At 41.7% G+C, this 20,293-nt stretch overlaps 1 long non-coding RNA gene across 2 annotated transcripts; it reads right to left on the reverse strand.

The window, feature by feature from the left end:
• Nucleotides 1-744: 744 nt before the first annotated feature.
• LOC120411803 lies at nucleotides 745-17,998 on the reverse strand. Of its 2 annotated transcripts, XR_005604348.1 has the most exons (8): nucleotides 15,603-17,998; nucleotides 15,275-15,516; nucleotides 13,699-13,834; nucleotides 12,767-12,829; nucleotides 8,524-8,617; nucleotides 4,893-5,357; nucleotides 4,302-4,360; nucleotides 745-2,022 (listed from the first exon to the last, which is right to left on the reverse strand). It is a non-coding gene; the product is annotated as an uncharacterized LOC120411803 (long non-coding RNA). The 2 variants fall into 2 exon arrangements; XR_005604349.1 differs by lacking the exons at nucleotides 12,767-12,829; nucleotides 13,699-13,834 and having other exon boundaries at nucleotides 4,302-5,357.
• Between the last annotated feature and the right edge of the window lie 2,295 nt (nucleotides 17,999-20,293).

A 20,293-nucleotide genomic window follows, 5' to 3' on the forward strand; every position in this document is an offset into this window, starting at 1 on the left:
ACCTTCCATGCACAAGATATGTTGTGCCATTACTTAAAGACAAGAACTTGAAGAAACATAACAGTTAAAGAAGTGGCTGCCAGACAGTAAAACTGGAATTGTTCAGTCTGCATTTGTGCGGGGGTATAAGTGTCCTGCTACAGAGAAATGGTGAGCAATTACCAATTCCAATCTGTGGTAGGAATTTTATTTGAATGAGGATTTAATCTGTGATTTGTATAGCTGAGTTCAGAGGAATTGCTATTATGTCTTGTCCTGAGGTGGCTAATGAGCCTTTTCTCCACTGATGGGTCTATGTAGCTCTTGTCAGCAAGAACTGTAGTAAAATTTTGGTACCAACAGGGAAATAACTCCTAGTGCTTGGCAGTATTTCTGAAGCAAAATCAAAAGCAGAAAGCCATTCTATTTTATTCCTCTTTTCCTTTTGGGAGGGAAGCCACAGCAGCTCACTGTGGCTTAGTCAGTAAATCTCCAGCTGGGATTTGAAACTCATGACATCAGAGAACAAAGCATCTTTGCTGTGCTAATGTAGGCAGCAGTGATGTGTCATCAGCTACCACGCACATGTTAGTGTATCATGAGGGTTCAGTTCTGTTTTATCCACAAGGAGCAACCTTATACTTTGGTACTATGTAAACACTATGTCTATTCATGGTCTCTCTCCTTGGGTAATGGTTCTCACATACAAAGTAGCAGCATGCAAAAATCAGTCTGCTCATGAATGAATTGCTTTGATCAGGGCATTTTGTTAGTGTTCTTTATTTTTAGGTAGTGATAAAAGAAGCTTCTTTTGTACGAGAGTCACAGGCCAAGGAAGAAAAAGCATGATTTGTATAAAGTGTCAACAGGAACTCATCCATGCATTGGGTTTCCTGGAAAGCAGAAGGTAGAGAGTAGCATTCAGAATACTCTTTTATGCTATAGCTATTTTTTGAATGCCAAAAAAAATAGAGCAGGAGTACAGAAATTGCTGCCTAAAATCAGGTCACCAGTAAGCTTAGCTCTATTTTCCTTTCTTAAAGAGTGCCCAGCTGCCACAAACTCAAAAATAACAGCCTTTAGTTAACAGTATCAAGAAGTCCAGCTGTTGCTGGGTATGTCCACACGCTAAAAGCCAAAATGTGTATCAGGGTTTTATGTGCGACTACCTGGCTCCAGCTATTCCACAGGACCTGTGTGTTTGCACAGACCTGTCCTGTGCAGCTTCCTGTCACAAGGTGAGGTCTCATCCTCTCTGGCAGTGGGGGGAAACATCTGTGCACCGTTCCCACGTGGTGGCGGATGCTGCATGGGAAAGTCCCAGTGCACCACAGAGCGCCTGCATCCACCAGAGCTGCTGAGTTCCTCGCATGTGGAAAACATTCCATACTGTGCTGTGGCTTCACCTAGGCGTGGGCAACCTTCCTGGAGGCCACCTGCCAGGCTATCTTGGTACAGTCACCCTCAGTCACCTGTGACCAGTTTCCACCTTCCCCCAGCAGCGTGGGGGTAGTGCCATGTCTGGGGCTCAGCCATGGAGGGAGAAAGCCACATGTGCTGGGCCCCAAGAGACCAACTGCTGCTTACAGGTATTTCTGCTCTCTGTGGAAATGTGCTTACAAGTTTTTGAAGGTGAATATGTTGGTGTATTTTCATAGTCCAGCTTACATATGGCTTATATTTCCTGTGCTGTTTCTTTACGTGAGTTATCTCATTTCTGCTCCCCCTTCCTCTCTCTCCCTAGTGCCTTTGATAATTCAAAACAGACTGCAGTTAAAAAGTGAATTATGCCCTTCTAAACATCTTCTTACATTTTTATTACAACTCAGAATATTCTTGCTATTACTCCATCTCTCCAGGAATATAATTAACTAACTACTTGAGGGATTTTTAAAAGTTGTATCATAGTCATTATTTCAAGAGTCTTCACCTTTACAACAGCAATTTCGAACAAAAAAATGTAAGTAACTGGCAAGATTTTGAAAAACTAGGTATTGGATCATGGCAGGAAGGAATCATCCTCTTCAAAGTTAAAAATGAGACCTAGGAAGAGAAGATAAACGCATTAAGAAGACTAGAATATTACCTATTAACCCATTTGGGAAATAGCAGCACAGATGCTGTGCCTTCACAGCAAAGGTGAGGAAGTCAATCTGTTCATTCATTTCAGAAATATTATTACAGCATATAATAACATATGAGGGCAAACTACCTTTAAGTTCATCTTCTATGCATTCCAAAATGTTGCCATTATATCCTCTTTCCTTGAATACTTTATACATCTCACTGAAATTTGTCATTTTCTTTCACAATTCTAAAACATTATTTGACAATGTTTTTGTACTAAAGTATTTAAATATGTACCTTAACTGTTTCCATTAAGAATCAGTGCCAGATTTAATGCTGTCACATTGCTATCTGAAACCCTAGGACTGTGTTGTTAAGAATTGTAGTGCTCTAAGCCATTACTGTAGAGGTTGTAGAGAAACTTGTATTAAGTCCCATTGTGGGCAACTGAGGACTTGACAGTTTCTGGAAAACAGCAACAAGTAAACTTTAAGAATGCAGACACTCAGTAGTGACAAAGAATACCATACTTAGCAGAAAGGGCTTGGGTATTGTGCTGTGGCACTAAATTCTAGACATGAAAAATCATCCTTGGAAAAGAAAAGCCTTTTCTAGCTGAATTGTTGTGAAAAATCTGGAAAGAGGACTTTAATTAAAAGCCATATCTAGTAGAAGTACAATCCTATTGACATTTAATATCAGTGATAGTCATCAGAGAAAGGGTAAGAGGGCCTTGTACAGATGCCATATGTAAATCTCTGCAGCCTTTTGTGCTCAAGTTTCTGCCTGTCATTTTGAATCTGTGCTAGCATGACAAAGCAATGGTTTACAACCAAAACACTTTATTTTATAATCTCAAGTAGTACAAAAACTTATTCACAGAAGCTAAAAAGCTTATAACTTTGTGTTCTGTGTATGCAACACAGGTTTCACGTTTAACAGTAACTCAGGATTTTCAAAGTGACACAGTCATCAGAGAGGGGTTATGTGGTGTCTTGCCTAATGATAGCATGATAATCCATTCAAGAGCTAGAAATGGCCCCAAAGAAGCTATTACAGTGAGATAATGTACTGAAAAAGACATAATCAGAGCCCATAGAACTGGGAAGAAGCCTTCAAACAGAAGAGTTTTAACAGCGATTGTTCCCAGCAGAACTATGAAGCCTGTCTGGCTATACCCTATTGAAGAGGAGTCTGAGAGGTGCAAATATTCATGAACTTGGCTGACAGCTGAGCAGCAGATTTCTGTGCTCCTGAGGGCACTTGAGAAGCACAAACTGCAAAAAATCACCCAGAGAGAAATTAAAGGGTGAGTTACAAGTGCTAATAGCCTACAGGTTGAAAGGAGTCAGCATATCCAAGCAAGTGCCCTCACCCCCAAACCCAGACACAGTGGGGTGCCCTGCTATGGCTCAGACTCGCCTGCCTCAGCAAGCAGTAGGGACAGTCAATACATGTTCATTTGGGAAAAAGTAAAAAAAAGGATAGATCAGGAAAAAACATTTTTTATAACTAAATACAGAGTTTTCGTCTGACTTGGTCTCCATCCATTGTTGCAGGCTAAAGCACTGAGTTGTCCTAAATTTTGTGCAAGCCACAGACTGAGTAGCACAATTGTTTTATTAGCAGTAAGTGACACCAGAGATGATGTCACGAGACCACAGCTGCCACTAAACTTCCTGAGAAGCCAATATCAGGCAGAGATCTTGCTGTAGGTATGGCAATAAACTTTCCATTTGGCATTCCTACACAGCACAGGGTGTAAGCAAATAGGCCTTCCTGAAATCCACAATTTTTTTCTAGTTCTGCTTAGTAAACTACATATGCTTTGAGAAATTCTCAGTCAATTAGTCAACGCTTCTGAAAGCTGCAGACTGCACTATATGGTATCAAATTTGCAAGAGCTAAATTTGCTGTGTCCAATTAATGTTAGCAGCAACACATAACAGGCAGTAGTTTTTAAGAAGTTGCTTAGTGTTGCCCAGGATCAGCTCTGGCTGAATGAATGGGATTTGGGAGAATTCTGAGAAATCAGAGAAGCTGCTCAAAATGAATATTTTTCTACGGGACTTCTGAAGGGTGTAGAACTTTGTTCAGCAGGTCTCAAAATGAACCAATGCAATGATATCTTGATGGCTTCTTAGGATGAAATACTCCCTTCCACAGGGCTTCGACTAGGTAGATGTAAAAGAGCAAGGGGTTTATGTGTGTAAGGAAATAAATATTTTATAAGGGAACAATATCTAGTAACTTACACAGCCTCATTTCTCACTCTCAGAGGGCAATGACACACAGGAATCCCTAGAAAAGCAAGCTGGAAAAAATATGTCAGATTTGAATGTGATTTACATCCTCCACAGACCTCAGTGCAGATAAGTATTTTGCTTGAAAACATTAAAAAATTGTTGAGATAAGAGGCATAGCAGGCTGTCTTGATGCAGAACAAATGAAAAGTTCTGAAAAGCCAAGTTCAGGTCAGTGCCAAGTGCCGAACTCTGCCACAACCACGAGAGGCAGGAGTGAGTTTTCCAAGATAAAAAAAAACCCAAACCCAAACCAAAAACCAACAACAACAACAAAAAAACCCCAAACCAAACACACTTATATACATAAAAGAGCACAGGAATTTTCCATGGGGGTGGGGAACAACAATAGAGAAGTGATGACCTTGGGATGGCGCCTGGAGCCTGAACAGCTTGGCTATTGTATGGAAACAGCTGACTTCTGCACAGGAAGCAATCATTGCTGATTAGGGACTCCAAACCCCTATCTCTATTTTTTTCTGTCCCCCCCCTTTTTTTTTTTGTACGTAAGGCAAAGCTCCCGAGGGCTCTTCAGAGTCTCACCAAACGCCCCTGGCCTGCTACACCCGGGTGCGTGCGTCACGGGCGGCAGGGAGGCAGCAGCCAGGGACCCTGCGGGGCCCTGCTGTTCCTGCGCTCCGGCTGCCAGGGGACACGGGATCCAAGGGCACAGGGTCAGCCTAGAAGGCACTTTTGGGGACACAGTCACTGATATTCTGCAGTGGACCTGGGATGTGGCCTTCTGTTTCTTGTTGGCTCTGTGGGCTTGCTCCCAGGTATCCTAGTTTAAAAAAGAAATTTTCGTTATTAGTGCTTTAATGTGTATCCCCCGTGCAGCCTTTTTTTGTAACAGGTTTTTCCAATGAGTTAAATGTTAAATTAATGCTAGATGGAACATTGTCAATTTGAGGATGAGCTCCTTCAAAGGATACTGTGTTGAAAAGCTTCAGCCTTTACTGACTCAGGAATAGGGATGCGGAGAACAAAATGAAGCACAAAACCAGCCTCCTGGAGAGCAAGAAAAATTGTAGGTTTAATTGCACACCGTGAGTTTTGTTAAACCGATGTACGCTGAATGCACAGAGAAAAAAGACAACCACAAACTCTGCAGCCAGCTGGGTGGAGGTCAGTAGGGAGGTGCTTGCAATTCTTGTTGATTCAGCTAGGAAAGCCAGCTCCAAAGACACGGGTAGCACTGAGTGGGGACGGAGGTGGAAGGACAGAAAGGGGGAGGACACTGAAAAACTGATTAAAGTTCCTTCTCACATCTCCTTCCAGTGCAGTAACCAGGGAGGAAAAGATAGAAGGGACAGCAAAGAAGCAGAGCTTAATTAATTGGCTGGAAAAGCCACAGAGGAAAGGGAGCCTTGCTCTGTAAGCTGCCTCAGTCTCTACCTCTTCCCAGGAACTCGTCCTGCTGCCACTGTGCTACACACACCACCACCCTCCCCCCCCCCCCCCCAACCTCTCCCCCGGTGTTTTAGCTCATGCCCCATGAGCAACAAAAGTATCATGGAGAATTTAAACAACTCCAGACTTAACCAACAGCAGAGCTAGGGTTTTTCAGATTTTAATGACGGCTTTGTGTGTCTGTGGACGCAGTTAGGAACTTAAGCTGCTTTAGGCTTAAAATATTTAGACTGTAGTTATGCTGACATACTTTATCTAGTGACACCCACATTTGATATTATGCTGCATATTCACCGCTTGCCCAGACCAGGGCAACCAAGAGGTGCTGTGACTACCGTGTCCCACTGCAGTGCTTTACAGATCTCCTACTACCCGGTAGTTTCAGATGCTATGGCAAATTGCTAAAGATGCAGCACTGTGACAAAGCAGTTGAGATCCATGTTGATGAAATATGTTACTTGGTCGATGAATTTTACATGAAGTGATTCAGACTGCTATCAGCTAAAGGAAAGAAGAGGCCAAGGGATGATAGTCCCTGTGCAATAGGATGTTTTTAAGGTATCATTTAGCTAAATCTCTAGGAAATACCAGTGGAACCAGAGGTCACAATATCATGTTTACTCTTTTACTACTCTGTTTGAGACTCTAGACTTTTGGTTAATAAACTGGTCTCGTTTGTGATGACTGTATGGTTTAACTTCCACCATGCTTTGAGTATCACATTCAGTGAAAGCAAGTAGAAGCAGCTGTTTAGTCTGGCGAGTTTGTGGGAGGATGGCTAAACCTGGAAATGAATAAAGAACAATTCTAAAACTGATATAAGATGTTATATTCCTCCATCACCTCCTTTTAAATCATTGCCAGGAAGTCTCACTTTGCTCTGCTGACCTTCTCTCTGTTTCAGGTACACTCCTAAGTGTCAGTGCAAGTCTTTTAGGTAGTCACTTCTTCTAGAAAAATAGATTTGGGATTTAGACAGGTGTCTTTTCAGAGATGCATTGAGAATAATTAAAAATACAGCGAGCCTGAGTTATTAATCAAAAGAATTATTATATTAAGTATGTCTGAGATCTTCAGCCTTCCAACACAGAGCACTTTCTTTCAACACACGGTATCCAAGAAGCCCCAGAGAATGGTTAGGCATATTTGGAAGTGACATGGCTGCTTTCTAAACAGTGCTTATCTTGAAGATACGTTTTACTCTGAAAAGACACAGTCATACTAAGACAGTCTTTACCATATGGTATTCTTTACCTGTCTGCTCCCTTGATTTCTGCACTGTGGGAACCATATACTTCAGCAGTGCATAATTTCTAAAATAACGTCTTAATCTCATAAATTTGGCAAATTAAAGGTTTGGTTTCTATTCTATTCTATTCTATTCATCACAACACTAATACCATTTCCAGCATGACTGCCTTTCAGGTGAAAGATTTCAAGGCTGGAATTTATTTCGCCTCATTTTAATTGTCTATAGTTATGGGAATAGCCTCGGCCTGAGCCAGGAAGCCTCTTCAGTTAACTCAGATCAAGAGGAAAATTCATCCTTTCCCAGTTCAGGTGTATCAATTGACCCTGAACCTTCCTGTGTGGGGCATTAAAGTTCCTAATGGTACCCAAAGGTCAGCCACGGAAAAGACATTGAATAGATGTCACTGTGGGATAACCATATACATGTACCTGTGGGTGGTGGCCAGGGTGCTTGTTTGTTCATCAGACACTCAGCTATTTAAGATGACTGAAGCTTTAAAACCGCTCTTACGATAGTTGTTATACAGTGTTCTTGGATGGGCATTATATGCTTACACACCATTACTCACAGCAAAGGCCTAACATGACTGAAGTCTTTAGGCATCATTGTAGTCCTCAGTATTATTATCAAAATTCTTACTAGCCATATTTTTTCCTAACATTTAAGCAAACCTTTCCTTTGGTCACTGAGCTGAATTGCTTTCCCCTTACTACAGTAAATTAATATTTCAATAAGTTAACAGTCTTTTGATTTTTCTAATGTGTATCCTGATGCCCTTTTATCATACCCTGAACTGTCATGGTAAAAAAATTACAAAACTTTATAAGACATTTAATTCTTCCCTTTTCTCTTTTCTTTTTTCTTGGGTTTTTTTTTTTTTTTTTTTTTTTTTTGGTGTGATTTTCCTTTCACTCTGCCTTTGCCTTAAGTTCTGATCCAATGACTCTTCTCCAGCAGTATTGTGGGGCAGGCAGAGTACCCTCCTGCCTGTGTGCCCTGCCTGCTGTGTCCCTGCCCCAGCTCAGCCTCACCCCATGGCTCTGAGCCCACCCTGGGAGCCTCATGATGTCTAGACTGAGATAGACAAGAGATCAATATTAAAAAGAGACATTCTTCTTCCTTTCAGATGGCACATAGTCATTAGAGGCAGATGGAAGTAAGGAGGCTTTTTTAGAGTGCCTGAATAATTCACACAGAGGGGATCTGCCAGTAGTAAGTATTTCTTGACATGAAAATTTAAAAATAGATTTTGCAACCAAAGTGGACTGTGAGAGGATGATATTATTTTTTTTGTAATAATTTCCTCCTCCCACACAACACAGCATCCATCTCCACATACCCTCAATGACTTTTTGGTTGAATGTTTTCCTCTCTTTATGAGCCTTTCAAGATGAGTTAGTAGTGGAGCTATCTCCAGCTACCAAAACCTGCAGTTTGTGATCCATGCCCTGGGCTCAGGCCTAAGACTCAGTAACTGATTTTTGAGAGAAGCTACTTCTATTTCCTTCTTACCAGTCTCATCCCCCTGCAGTTCGAGACTTCCTGAAATACTTCTGGTAGGGAGATGTCAATTAAGTAGAGCAGGTCTATCTCTTTCCTTTGGACCCTATAACAGAAAAGGGGATTTATTCCACAGGATTTTATGAGAACATTTATTCCTCAGAAATAGCTACATTTTGTCCTTATGCTCCCATGTTCAGTTACACACTTTTCCACATGGCAAGGTACTCATTTGCACTTGCAACCAGCCTAGGCTTAATTACAAGGCTCCACAAACAACAATAAATTCTGCAAAGTCACAGCCTGAAGACTGGTCAGTAGACATCTGACAAGAAAAGTACTGTTGGTGTGAGTTACTTTCACAGTGTCTTAGTTAACAGCTGAAGCGACCCTCTCTCAGTGGCAGTGTCTTCCTCAACTGTATTTCTGGTACCATCCAATCTGCCAATTACGATGGAACGACACTCAGTGTTCTAGCCTTTGTGGTTTACTCCCAGTTACAGTATTGCTCTCCGGGGCTGTTCAGCGTCATAAGTGTAGGTGGCCCTTCCTTTCCAAGAGAAACTCTGAACGACGGAGCACAGTGCATCACCACAGCCAGATACAAAATGCTTTTAAACCCTTCTATAATGAGACTGCTATTCTTAAGGAGAGGGAAGGAGAGAGAGGAGGTAATTCAACATGTCATCCACTTCCACCAGAGGCTCCTGAGGATACTGTTATTACTAATGTCTACTGTTTTCCGCAGCCCAGAATAATGCCCACCCTCCAGTACAATTTGTGCCTGGTTTAAGGTGCTGCCATCCGTCCCTCTGGAACAAACACAGGAAATGCATCAGGAGGCCTCAGCTGCAGATGGAAAGCACATCACCGAGCGGCACTTACGCTGCGAGATCCCCTAGATGAAAGTCTATTTCAATGAGCATTGTGTTTCAAGGTCCACTTCCTCCGAATCTGGAAAGCTTAAGAGGGAACATCCCACTTGTGTCTGCCGACACAAAGGGCTGCTGTGGCTTGGGAGATGTTATCGGCCTTCCCGTGCCACGGCAGCAGCCTTCCAGTGGCGTCTCCCAAGAATTACTCATTGTTCCCAGTGAGGCTTGACTCCTCTGGGTGGGATCTCATGGCATCCAGTTCAGATGAAAGTAGGTGTTGCTGGGAGGCCAGCCAGACTCATGACAAAGATCTCTTGCTATTGGGGGAGTTACACTGGGGGACCAAGCTAACAAAGTCCATAGTGATCACAGATGCAAATACTGATTCATAAAATGCGTCCCTTTTTGTTGGTTGTAGTTAGTAAGTACTGTTTAGAGCAATCAGATGTGAGTCTTGACTCCTGGGCTGAGCTTTAGAAACTGAGATGTCTTTGTCCTTTTTTTTTTTGTCATGTACTTAGGCACTATTGATTTCTAAATATTCTTTCCCATAGTTTGTCAACTTGGAGCTCAGTTATGTGCTGGCCAAATTAAATGAGGAAATAAGGAGTGATTCATGCTTTTAAAGACCCTCACTCGAAATCCAAGGCTTCTGGGAGACACACATGGCCCTTGAAAGGCTCTATTTGGGTTCAGTTTGCAGAAGCAAGGTGGATGCACGCTCACATTATCCTAATGTCTTGTCTCTAAAATTAGAGTGGAAGTATAAAAAGCAATTTCCCTGGGAGACTTCCTAGAACTGGTGCTTCTGGTGCCAACTGAAGATACTGGGAACAACCACTTTTTACACAGTGATTTGGCTTTGTCTTCCAGACTGAACCTCGAAGCACACAAGAGGAAAAGGAAAAATGACCTGAACATTTCTGGAATTTAGCAAATCTTTGATTTGCAGTCTGGCAGGCTCACATTTGAACTGAGGAATTTATTCCTTTTATTTCCTCATCTCTCTTCTGTCATACCAGTAAATCCATCTCTGGTTTCTCTTTCTTATCTCTTTTATATTTTTAGGAGGTCAGTAGAAGATAAACTGCAAAGGAAAAATGTCTGTCGGCAGTGATTTCTTATATATAAATGAAAAAGATTGAAAACATATGTTTTGGAGAGGTATGGGAGAGAGGCAGCAGAGAGAAAGAGATACAGCCTTTCCAAAAAGAAAACTTTCAGTCTGCCTTGCAAGCAATGGAAATTCCAATTTTAGAAATTGTGCTACAGGCTAATAACATACAACATTGTTGGCTATGGCACATGGAAAAAAAGAAAAAAAAGCTGTTGCAATTCTGTCTCTCTTGCCAGAGGAATGACACAAAGCCAGTCAAGCACATCGGGGGGAACATTAATTTTCCACAGATACAGTCTAAGAACATTCAGCTAATACTGGTCATGCATAACTATGCCTTGTACCCACGCCATAGAGGTGTATCATCTTGTTTGGTAAAATGTGAACTTTTGAGTTTTCCATCAATGGCAAACCTGCAAGCTCCCGTTAGTTAGCATCCCAGCAATCAGCATGTAGGGAGTCTGGTGGACTAAGGACAGAAGTTCATTGCATAGTTTTCCTAAAATAACGTTGTTATTTTGTGTAGCATATGCTACAACACCATGGCAACGCAGCCAGGGAAAATGGTGACAATGATGTTGAATTACCTTCTGATAACCTCACTCACCCCATTTCTGGACCAAGTGTCATGCTAGTCAGCTGCTGATGGCGCATTGCCACCTCCAGACTGAAGCAGAGAGAGGTTTTGAAAGAACTGCTGACAAATAAGGCCAAACATATGCCTGGAATAACTTTATAGTTCAGCAGTTACCACAGGAGTGGATTTGGTCTGTGCCTGTGTTTAAACCACTTTCTCAAGGATGCTGTGCTGTTTCTGTGGAGGCAGAAGAAAGCGCTTCTGACCCATGAGCACAGTAATCAGTGCAGTTACAACCTCTGTGGCTCCTGGAGTATGCCACAGGGCTCATGGAGAGAGAGAATGATACTATTAACAGCTGACATGATGGCAGAAGGACGAACAAAAAGGAAATCATTACAAATGCATGGAACTGAGAAATTCAAGGTATCCCTGCATGAAATCTCCAGTTCAGTTACAGCCTGAGCTGTAAATATTTGGCACAGTTTAACAAAAGAGAAAAGAATAAATCCATAACTGTTTTTCCATGTTACAGATCAATTTGTGGTGGGTAATTCCTAATGCATGCCAGAGCAGACTGTAGAATGTCAATGAGTACTGTTTCCTTGGGCCATGATGGGTCAATTCAGTAGTTAAGGCTCTTCAGGGCTCGAGGCAGCTCTATGTGTACCCACTAGTAGTTGGATACACTGTGAGATAGACATAAAAGTCCAACAACATACAAGACAACAACATACTCTGCTCAGCTGTGCAACTCTGGAGCTGTTTCTGAGCATCTCCAAAGATGGAGACTCCTATTTTACAAGGAGTCATATGGAGAAGACAAGAGGTATTTGGTAAAAATCACTTCTGAGGAGATTCCAACTTGACACAAGAGGAAAATTTTTCACAATGAGAGCGAACAATCAGCCATTGGAATAATCTCCCTAGGGAAGTTGTGGATTCCCCAACATTGGTCACTTTTAGGATTTGACTGGACAGGGTGCTGGACTATTTTGTCTAGATTGTGCTTTTGCCAAGAAAAGTTGAATCAGATGATCCTTGAAGTCCTTTCCAAACTAGTATTCTATGATCTCTCTCAGTGATGGGAATTGCTTCTCACTACTACAGGTAGTAGCTGGATGGAGCCTCTGAAGCTTATGGGATTGTACTTAAGTGCCCCAAAATAGAGGTTGGATAAAAGTTAAATATCTAAACTTTGCATGCCTGGCACTGCCTAACTGCCACCGATTTGTGAGCTGCAGAATGATGCAGTTTGGAGACTCTCAATCAGTGCCTATCTACATGTTCAGGCATTGACACCTTTAGCTGGCAGTGGAAAAAAGCTTTATCCCTGGTGCCAAAGACGAGACTAAAGCAAATGGAGTTAAAAATAAAACCAACATGCTTGGAAGGAGTGTCAGGAAGGGGTCTCCCCAGTTAACCAGAATAGAAAGCCCTTCATCTTCTGGAAAAACACGATCTTTATTGTGTAGCACCCAGGCCTCCTGGAACCACTGCCAGGGGATATTAGCTGTTCACTTTGGACTTACTGACATTGAGGGAGTGACGGCTCTGCTGCACAAAAGCAAAGAGCTCCTTTGGAAGCAGTACAACTCTTCCGTGAGATGGTGATAAATACAGATAGCTTTTGGACTAGGCTAGAGGGCTGCCAGTGAAAGTGACTTGCTGAGAAAATGTATGTACCTTTGTCACTTTCGTAATCTGCAAGTTGAAAGTGACTTCAAGGCAATTCCAGACTGGATAGGTCTGACAAGAGAAAGAGACAGACATGGCACAAGTAATTAGCAGAATTGGAAAACAAATACTAAAATCAATGAGCATGATAGATACCATTTTCTTGGCTGTGTACTCCTTTTCTTCCCCACCCAAAACCATGTCACTAACAACATGAATATTTCTTAGACTGTTCTCATTCAGTTTTTCTGGTGTTAAATAGAAAAAAAAATAAAAAGTGGGAATTTTTTTTCTGACTACCTACCTCTTTCCTGGCTGTTCCATTTTTTGGAGATACATGTTTCAAAGAATACAGTAGCTGTGATACTGCATGTATTGTCCTTGTCTAGATGTCACTTCAGTGACCAGTTGGCATCTACCACTGAGGTTGTTTAAACTGGTTGAGCATTAAAAACATTTGCAATCTGAAAGAGATACATCAGGTCCAAGGAATAAACTAAAGTGGTGATTCCCCTCAGTTAATGCCATTCATTGCTACCTCCAAGCTACATCTTGCATTATATCATTTCCAGGCAGTTTTTGTAGTCAGGAAAAAAATATTGAAGAACAGTTTGTCACTGATGTTCCCTTAGGACAAATACAGGTTGAGGAATGCATGAACCTGGTTTTCTGCTCTGATAGAAAGCTATTAACTCAAGAAAGAAAAGGAAACTGCTGGCTACTTTTTGCTGCTTCTCGGCTGATACACCTTAGTTGGCTCTGATCTATGACTGTGGACAATGACTCCCTTGGATACATGCAATGGACATGTCAGGATCTGTCAGATGAGTAGGAGATCTGGCACACACTCATTCTTCTCATTTGATCAATAAATCTCCCACCAGCTCTATTTGCTGTTTTGCTCCCAGATGACCAGCTGCAATCATGACACCATAACTTACCTGAGGGCAAACTTTACACCTTGTTCCAAGAGTTCGAGTGTCTGTTGTTTTCCACATGGACAGTCAAGGTTTTCAGTGGTATTTTTAGAATATTGTGATGTTGGAAAGTCCAGTAGTCCCAACCACCATAATCAGCCTAAGGTTAATGTGTAAAAAAAACCCCTCTTGGTGCCAGATTTTACAACAGCAAAGTACTATATATAGCTTTGCAGGAGATAAGGGTAATTCAGCCTGATACTTGAAGGCACAAGGTCATCAGCAGTGAGAGCTGGAAAGAAATGCTTCACACCATGTGTAGCAATGTCTGATTGGGTAAGGACAGCACGCTTCGTCTGTAATTCCTTTTCATCACCACGTGCTATTTGTTACTACACAGGCTGAATACCAGGTAGGGTTGACTAATAGCTTCACCCACTGGGCCAAATCTATGTTCTGAAATTATGGTTATTTTTCGGAATGCAAATCAGCCCAGTGACTTACTGAATCAAATTTACTCTACTTTTTACCTCAGAAAACCTTCTCAACTTTTTTATTTCTATAATAAATTTGCCATAAAGCTCCTATCTTCTTCTTTAATCAGTATCGAAACTTAAGACCTCATCATCTTCTCTTTCTGGAACACAAACTTGCTACTTCTGGCACAATCTAACACCAGAACTCCCTGTTGGAGCAGATCTCACTCTTCTCTGTAAATTCCCCTTCTAAAGACTGTATCTACATTCAAGGTTCTAGGCAACATAAGAGAGCAGCTTAGCTGAGCATTAAACACAAAAGTCCTGGGCTTGGTTCTGAGCCAGCCCATCACCTAATTTTGACCTCATTTCCATAATTAGTAAATGAAACTGGCAACAGTTCTTAGACTTAGTAATGATCAGAGAACAGCAAGAACCACCTACTACAGCATGATGTCAAGGCTGGGGTGGGCCTACGTGGCTGTGACTGTACCACAGACTGAACAAAGTGGCTCCTGGACACAAGAGTAGCAGAATGTCCTCCACCCACCCATTGCTCCATCCCCATGTTTCCAGAGCAGACTGGCTACATGCATATGTTGTAGCAGTTGGCCCTGAGTTTGTTTAGGTCTCATGGGTTATGTCTCAGGCATTAAGACATAATGGTTATCTTTTTGTGGGGTAATTTTTTTGAGTTCAAAGTGATCTGGATAACGATAGGATTGCTTTGCATCCCACCCAGACAGTGTTTTTGTGTTCTGACACTGAGGACATGCATGCTATGGCTTGAGGCTAGAGGCCACAAACTACTGCAGAGGACAAAGCCTACTGTGTAACTATGTAAGCCAGGGGAGACAACTCAAAAGCATCATCAAAACTTTTGGGACTGGCCTGCTGAGTGACCTGATTTACTCTGAGAAATCTTGTTGCAGTGATCCAAACAGGGTAAGTGATGTAGACACTTGTATGTGTAGTGCTCAGCTGGATCTCCTCCATTTAGCATAAATCTCTGACAGACACCAGTGTGCCAGGGATCTAAAGCTAAAGCACAGGCTTACAGCAGGAACCTCTCCAGGCTTATAGTCACAGTGAAATGCAGGAAAAACCCTCTAAACTTCACTCACCTTTGAAGTATATCTCTCTTTGCACAAGAAGGTAGACTTTCTCAGAAGACTGTCTGGAGAAAACCCTGGCATGTCTCCTTCCCCATTTCTCTTGATATCTGCCTTGCACTGGAGAGGGGCAATCCAGAAGCCAGATTCTTGCTTGTGATACAGATGCTTGCTTGTGATACAGATGCAGCAGTGGGTTGTTTGACCAGGGCAATATACTGCTGGGTTACTCACCAGCTGGTGCCAAGCTGCTCCTACGACAGTGTGGCATAAAAAAACTAACTTGAGAATAGTGCTCAATATTTCTGCAGTTGCCTTCCCTTTCTCCCTCCCTGCTTACCTCACCCTTGCCTCAGACTCTTCCACAAAGATCTGCCAGCTCTGAAGCTCCGGTCGATAGATATAAGCAAGTCCTTTCAGCCTGCCTATAATCCATTCTGGCTTATGTTGAGCTGCAGAAAGATCTGCCTTTCTCTCCTTGGCATTTGTTGCTACTTATGCCAAGGGCTGTTGATACAAGTCTGGAGACCAGGCACATAAAAGTTTGGAGCAGAGGGTCAAAAACTGAGGTTCCTTTGTCCTTGATGTGCCTCAGACATCCAATGGAGTGATACGCTGGTTCTGATTTATGTGTATATCAACAACGAATACTCACACCACCCCCCTGGGCCTCCTCCACTTCCCCAGTCTTCTCTGCAGAGTCTCTGGGTGTATTAATTCCAGCTGGGCACACAAGTTCAGAGACCCCCCGTGGAAGGAAAATAGTGAAACAAAAGGAAGAGAGAGACACTTTCAGTGCCGTTTTGTTTTGCTGCAGGAAGCTCAGAGACAGCCGTTCAGACAGCAGAAACTACAGGTCACAGAGTGGGCACTTCCTATGAGACGGGAAGCCGCAGCTCCCTGTACACGGGGCTGTGGCGGGATGCAGGCTCCATTCCCTCCTTTGGACTTTTATTGCCGCAGCCGGCGCCGCTGCGGCTCAAAGGCACGACTGCAAGGGGCCAGGCACCCCGCTGCCACAGGAGCTGTTCAAACAGCTCTGTGTTCAGAGCCGTGTGTTGCCATCCTCCAGCACAAGTCTGTGGCTGAGTTATGGAGAGCCACACAATAGCAGGAGCACTGGGAGAACAATCACTGGGTAGCAGAGGCACGTGGCTGAGTATGCATGGATCATGAATGGTGTTCGTATAGCACATTTATGAGGAGAAAAAAGCAGCTGTCAGAAAAACTACCTAAAACTTCTCTTCTTTAATGTATTTAATGAGTTATGTCATACCTTAAATGTCTAGTAAAGTTACCCATGTGAAGGGGTATCTGAGGAGAGTATAACTGCTTTTTAATAAAATTGATTTTAAAAGAAATTTCAACTGTGCCTTCCAGCATTAGTTTGTATGTTATAACCTGTATTTATTACTCTTAGTGTAAAAGTTGTTGTTTACATTTCACGAATGCAATGGAAGCTCTGGATATTTACTCTAATGGTAGGCCATGTGGAAACGCAACAAGCTTAAGGCTCCTCCAAATACTGATGAATTACAATCTAAAAAATCACAGAATCACAGTGTATTCTGAGTTGGAAGAGACCCACAAGGATCAACAAGTCCCACGCTTAAGTGAATGGCCTATATGGGGATTGAAGCCCTCTGTGTGAGAGAGCAAGAGACAGAGACAGAGAGACAGAGACAGAGATAGAGACAGAGACAGAGAGAGAAAATTAGTACACAGAAGAGGAAAATCTATCTCCTGTCAGAAAACTTAACTCAAATATAAAAGTGTACGTAGACTTATGCATGTACACATTCTCTTTCTACTGGGTGAGATGAAGCGAAAGCACAACAGGGTTATGACTCTAATTTATGAGTCCCAACACTCAAAAAGATCAATGCATCCTGAAGACTTTTCTACTCTGTGCTGGCCAGTAAGCATCCTTTGCCATCTGCACATTGCACCAGAATGGCTCTAACTTTTAGGACTGATAGAGGGTGACATGATATTATACCTACCAGCCCTTCAGAGCTTGTTTTGCTGCTGGTGCAACTGTCCATGAGGAATGACTGTGAGATATTTTATTCTCACAGAAGTGCCAAGATGACAATTTGGCTCCATATATCCCAACTCATTTTGATTCAAGTGATATCATCAGTTACAGTCTTGTGATTAAAGCTGTCAATACACTGACATTCATAAATACAATTAATACTCAGAAACCTGGCCTTAATTTTCTATGCCACAATGATTATGCTGTCTTGAGCTCAGGAACCAGATGTGAGACAGTGTTCCTGATTTAGGCTTTTGAATAATCTTTCCAAGACTAAATATGCTAACATTTCAAATAACTAAAAGTGTGAAGCCAAAACATGCAAATTAATACATGAAGAGACCAAATTATGGAAAGACCACAACTTCCCTTATCTATAACCAGCGAGTGTGGTGATGCAACAAAAAGAGAGAGGTGAATGACCTCTGAAAGCCTCTAGGATTTCCAGTTGTTCCAAAATTGTTGAGTTGTTGCACAGCAGATAGAAGCCTGCTTTGATCTTGTGGTTTGTGCTGGGAAGTGTATAACTGTCAGCAAGAAGAAATGTGGCCTAGTGGAGCGCTGAGATTTCTGCACACCAGATACAAATGGAACTGGCATGATTTCCAGGGCTGTGGGAAGAAGACAAAAACAGCATGGAGAGTTATGTAGGGAAATTACAGGAAATTTGTTAATTACAGGAGTTATGGAGAGTGATTTTATATGAGGATTCATGTATACATCCTACTGAACTGTGTTTCCAAATGGATGAATACTCATGAAGAAAATGTCACCTTTTTTTTCAGTTAAGCTGAGGTGATTGGAACAGCTCATATTATTTTTCATGTAAGTCCATTCAGTTCTTGTTAAACCCAAGGGGTTACTTCATCACACAGTAAAAAAAATACAGATTGTTCAGAATAGCAGCCTAAATTTGTTTCAAGTTTGAGTAGGTTCACTTAAAGAAATAAAAAATGAAAAGCATTTCAGAAAACAATAATTTTAGGAATTGCTTAGAAAAGCTTCCTGCTAAAAAGATTACATCTTTTAAGTTGCTAAAGGATTTCAAATTGGGAAAGATTCAAGTAATTTCTAACTTATCAGAATTTTTCAAGAGCTGTTTTACTTAAAAAAAAAAAATCCACCAAACCACTCCAATAATTTATGGTATTTGGAAAGGACTACACAAGTACATCACTTTGTTTTCATTTTGCCTATAAGCATTATGTTTCTATATCAGTTTTGCATTTATAGAGTTGCAAAGGAGCTGGGGAAATCCAAGTGAATTATTTCACCTACAGAGCAGAAAACACACTGGAAAAATTCCTATGACATATCCAAGCCATCTTCCAGTGTCCAGTCCCTTGTTCTCACTGCTGCAAGGGGCTCCGACAGAAAAGCTTTAAAGGTCACGACCCTACCTTAAAACGACTGTGCTGGGTAGATCATGCTACCCTGCCCACTCCCCTTTGTAGCCATTTATAGCAGGGTCAAATACATTTCAAGTGGTCCCTTAAATTCACAACTGGTTTCTACTGCCAGACTGTCACAGAGCAGCAGCAGTAGATAGATCAATTTGATTCCAGTCCATTGGACTCAAAGGAGAGTTGGACAGAGTCCATTCACATGATGCTTGCATTTTAAGTGGGATATCTGCATCAATAAGTGATGTTCTGTATTTGCTAAATAGGCTGGATTTCAGCTCAGGTGTTCTGACTGAAGTGTAGTCTGAATTCAGCCCCACCTGGGGTGGGAGGGCTTCAGCACGAAGACTGGCTTTTGGCTTGAATAGACAGTTTCTGCAAGAGATGAGAACTCTGCTCTTCACTGAAGCAGTGGCAGGTCTGATCCAAAGGTCATTGAGGCTGATGGAAGAGCTCCAGATAAATCTAATAGCCCTAGAACAGGCTGTAATTTATACTTTGCTCTCCTTTATTTTTTTTTTTTTTTGTACAATTTTTAGATATCCACTTTTCTGTATACAGCCACACCTTTCCTATTTCTTATTTCTTGTTTGCATTTGCTTATTTAAGAGCCCTTCACAAGCAAGAGTGAGACAGAGGAGAAGTGACTAGAGTTATTAGTCAGCTTGGGGATATTTCTCAAGTCCTAGAGTGAAAAAAAATTCCTATTTGTATTTGTTGTTCCATACCTCTGATCTATTGTCATCAAGCTGAAATATTTGCCTTATATTGCTAAATAGAAAGATATTCAGAAAGCTTTGCAGTTTGTTAGTCACTGTTTCATGAACTACCTGAACACGAGGAAAGCCAGCTTGCGTTTGCTTGTATTAAAAATGCAGAACATTTTCTTCCAAGGGACTTTTACATGCTAATTAAATGGATATTTCTCTGTTTTCTTCAAATCATTCCAGTGGTTTCTTCATCATCTAGAATGTCTTTCCTTGGACAAACCTAGAAATTTTCCATAGCCTTTTAATCTGCAGAAGTGCTGTTTCTAGGCCTGACAATTGTTTCCCTTATTGATAAAATTAATCAAAGAAAATACAAAAAGCATTAGCCATTTTACCAAAACATGATGAAAAATAGTATATTATTGAAAGATTAGCAGTAACATAGTGTATACCAATGAATTATAGTACACATTTATGACATATTAAATGAAATGTCAAAAAAAGTAATTCAGTTTTGGGGGATTATATTTTGTTGAGCAAGTGCAGAACCAGAGGTGTGAGACTGAAAGCACGGGCAGAGATTCTGTCTTCATCCCTTCTCAGTGACATTATTTGAAGTGTTGGTTGTAGGGCACAGGACAGCAGTGGGTAGAATATTGTGTGGTGGGGGAAAAATGAGATTGACAGAAATGAAAGACTTCAAGATTCAGATGGATGTTTGTGTTCCCTGCTAGCAATTCCTGGTTCCAACCAAACAGTGTGACTCGGCATAGGTAAGATGGACTGTGGTCTCAGTGACTTTGATCTCTCCTATCTCTTGTGGTCTTACACAACCCTGAGATGAGGAGAAAAAGGGCCTGCTATTATCAAGGGGAGTTAC

Source organism: Corvus cornix, chromosome 3 (genome assembly GCF_000738735.6).
Source record: "Corvus cornix cornix isolate S_Up_H32 chromosome 3, ASM73873v5, whole genome shotgun sequence".
Taxonomy (NCBI): domain Eukaryota; kingdom Metazoa; phylum Chordata; class Aves; order Passeriformes; family Corvidae; genus Corvus; species Corvus cornix.